Genomic DNA, 3039 nt, shown 5'->3' with positions numbered 1-3039 from the left:
GTTTTCAGAATCAACAGAATTTGTGCGTACTTCCCAAGGACGCTGGTAATTTTTCCTTCTGGTAGAAAAAAAGTAGAATGTGTGGAATGGCTGAAGCAGTTAAACGACAACAGTGAGTCGCTTTTGTTGCGCGTGCGAGGGGGCGGCGCGAGGCAAAAAAACCGTCTACACATAAAGAAAAATTAAAAGTGAAAATAACGACTGAAGGCGAAGAGCGCGCATAAAAAGAAACACTGCGGCCTGCGCAGGGATCGAACCTACGACCTTCGCGTTATTAGCACAACGCTCTAACTCACTGAGCTAGCAGGCTTTCTGTTTTATATTTTATTTCCGCATTCCGCCACGCACAATAAACAGAATTTCGTCTTGGAATTCAACATACATACACTTGGTTACATTGTTCTAAAAACTAGACGGGTACTTCGTCTCGTGTTGTTAGGTTAGTAAGGCTCTTGCGTTAGCAGCTGATCAAACATAAGTAACCACTCTGGGACATCGGTAAGTGTCCTGTAGACATCGCGGTAAGTGCCCTGTAGACTTCAACTTCTTCAAATTTATTTTCGCATTTTCCCTCCTTTTGTTACAAACAAGAAAAACTAGAAAAATATGCAAGAGCAAGGAACAAAAACTGCATAAAAGCAGCTTGATGGGATTCCTTCACTTTTCCTTGGCATCAGTTACAGCAAATACAAATACGAAAATGGGTTACAGAAGTACAAAACATACACAAACGTCTATATTTAAGAAATATATTCACCCGCACATATGTAAGGCTCTATATGCAAAAATACAGCAAATGAAGATGCACGCCAAGATTTACGCTATACAGGTTTTTACTGCGAAATATCAGCATGCATTATCCAGTGGTACATAAAAAAATGCGGTACAAAACGGAAAATAAAAAACAGGTTCGAGACATTGTAACCAGAATTTCTTGTAAACAGAATTTCTTGTAATCGTGTTCAGCTCAGTATGAGAAGCATATAACAAGTTTAGTATTCTCGGCACTTGGTTCTGCAATCGCTTCAAACCGTAATTAGTTCTTGAGAAAGGCAATACCGACTGATTCTGGGTTCTAAATTCGTACATAATTCTCTACCAGAAGTACACTTTTGACGGTTGTGGTTTGACATGCTCGTGTCTTACATCCAGCCGCGTTTTCTATACACTGTGCATTATCAACATCAGGAGATCGCATGGCACTTCCCTTGACTGATTAAAGGGCAAGAATCGAATCCCGTGAGGCGTAAGGGGAAATGGCTTTTTAATATCCTCTGTAAAATGTCCCACAGGAAGACGGAGTCAAAGCTATCTAAGAAATTATTTTCGATGGTTTCGGGCTTTTGGGGTACTATACAATTAGTACCCCAAGGAACGAAAATACCTTTTTCTTTCAGCCAGGGTTTCACAGCGAGTGTGACGGTGTGAAGAAGGAAGAAAAATGTCTTGGTCGATGCTCTAACAGGCATCTTCTTAACGCGCTTTAGAACATCACGTTCTGGTCCTACATGTATGGAGCGATAGACAGGCACAGGACACATCACATCAAGTAAGTCTCTGTACAATTTCTTCTTGGTTACACCCGAAAGATATTTCATTGAAAAGTGGGTTTTCAGTAAACGATACGCATGAATGGCTTTCATAATTCCTTTCACCGGAACATGGTTGGTAGAACACGATGACATCATGTACTCTGGTAACGCCTTGCGAAGATGTTCTTCAATTATGTCCAGAATACTCTGCAAGAAGGCATCGTTTTGATACCTCAAGAAAAACAACCGCGTGACTACTTGCCTAAGAAACAAATGCGACAACCCCAGACCGCCATTTTTAGCCAAATGAAAAAAGTTGAGACGACTAGTACGCTCCGAATTCGATCCTCAGATAAAAACAGCAAACAGTCTGTGTAACTTTTGCAAGCACAATCTTGCCATGCAAAACACTTGCATCATGTAGAAAACTTTTGTTACGTTGAACATATTACGCACAGTTGCCCGTGTAAAGATGGAAAAATCACGTCCGCCCCATTTTGTTGTTTCAGATCTAACGCGCTCTATTTCACCTGTCCATTGTTCTTTGTTTTCGCGATAGTGTTCCAACGGAACGCCAAGTTATCTGCCTGTCGTATCAGTAAACTTTATACCTTCAAACTGTGTTGGCCGCTCGTCCAATTCACCGTGCCAGAATTCTAGGCATTTCCGCCAACCAATGAAGGCGCTTCCAGTTAAGCTGCAAAACGTTTTTGCTTGCTTAATGCCACTTTCGACGCTTTTTTCAGTCTCGCAGAATATTGCAATGTCATCTGCGTTAAGAAACGATGGCCGCATAGCATTTTGTTTTCCAGAATATTTAAACAGAACGGTTCAAGATATATTGCGAATAGCAGGCTTGAGGCAGGGCATTCTTGGCGTACACTAGACCTTACTGGGATTCCTTCACTAAGCTTCTTGTTAATAATGAGCTTAACAATACAGTTTTTATATCCATTTTCACGACGTCACTTATCACACTGCCTACATTGACTTGTTCTAATAATGCGAACAGAACACCGTGTGCGACTTTGTCGAAAGCTTTCTCTAAATCTAGTAGCATTACTATCTTCTCAGATACGCATGAAAACTTTCTACTATGCTTCTAGTGGTATGTATGTTTGTGAAAATGGTCCTTCCTTTGATCCCGAATGTTTGATGAGGACCAACTACAGTTTTAATTCACGACTCGAGTATTCTTGCTACTACTTTCATATGTATTGTTACGGTGAAGGGAAAGAGGAAGGGGATACTAATGAGAGGAAGACGAAAACTCCGGCCATTGCCAGAACGCCATATACATCGCTTGTAAATATACATTCTTCTACACTCGTGGGTCTGCTTTCTTCCTGTAACATTTTTGGTGGAAGGTGCGGGGTACCATCACGGAACCTCGCAGCGGACGTCATTTACCTGCGGCCGCAATGGCAGATCAACCGACACAACCGACAACGCCGCAGCAGTCCATGCCAACGGTCATCCTCACTCATCCGCGGGACCCGGGGACTTC

General features: G+C 42.0%; 1 non-coding gene across 1 annotated transcript; it reads right to left on the bottom strand.

Annotated features, from left to right (window-relative positions):
* Nucleotides 1–236: 236 nt before the first annotated feature.
* On the bottom strand, nucleotides 237–310 carry Trnai-aau (transfer RNA isoleucine (anticodon AAU)). Its single transcript has one exon. It is a non-coding gene; the product is annotated as a tRNA-Ile (tRNA).
* Between the last annotated feature and the right edge of the window lie 2729 nt (nucleotides 311–3039).

Source organism: Dermacentor silvarum, chromosome 3 (genome assembly GCF_013339745.2).
Source record: "Dermacentor silvarum isolate Dsil-2018 chromosome 3, BIME_Dsil_1.4, whole genome shotgun sequence".
Lineage (NCBI taxonomy): Eukaryota > Metazoa > Arthropoda > Arachnida > Ixodida > Ixodidae > Dermacentor > Dermacentor silvarum.
The sequence above is the reverse complement of the archived record's forward strand: the minus strand, read 5'-3'. Positions and strand labels throughout refer to the sequence as shown.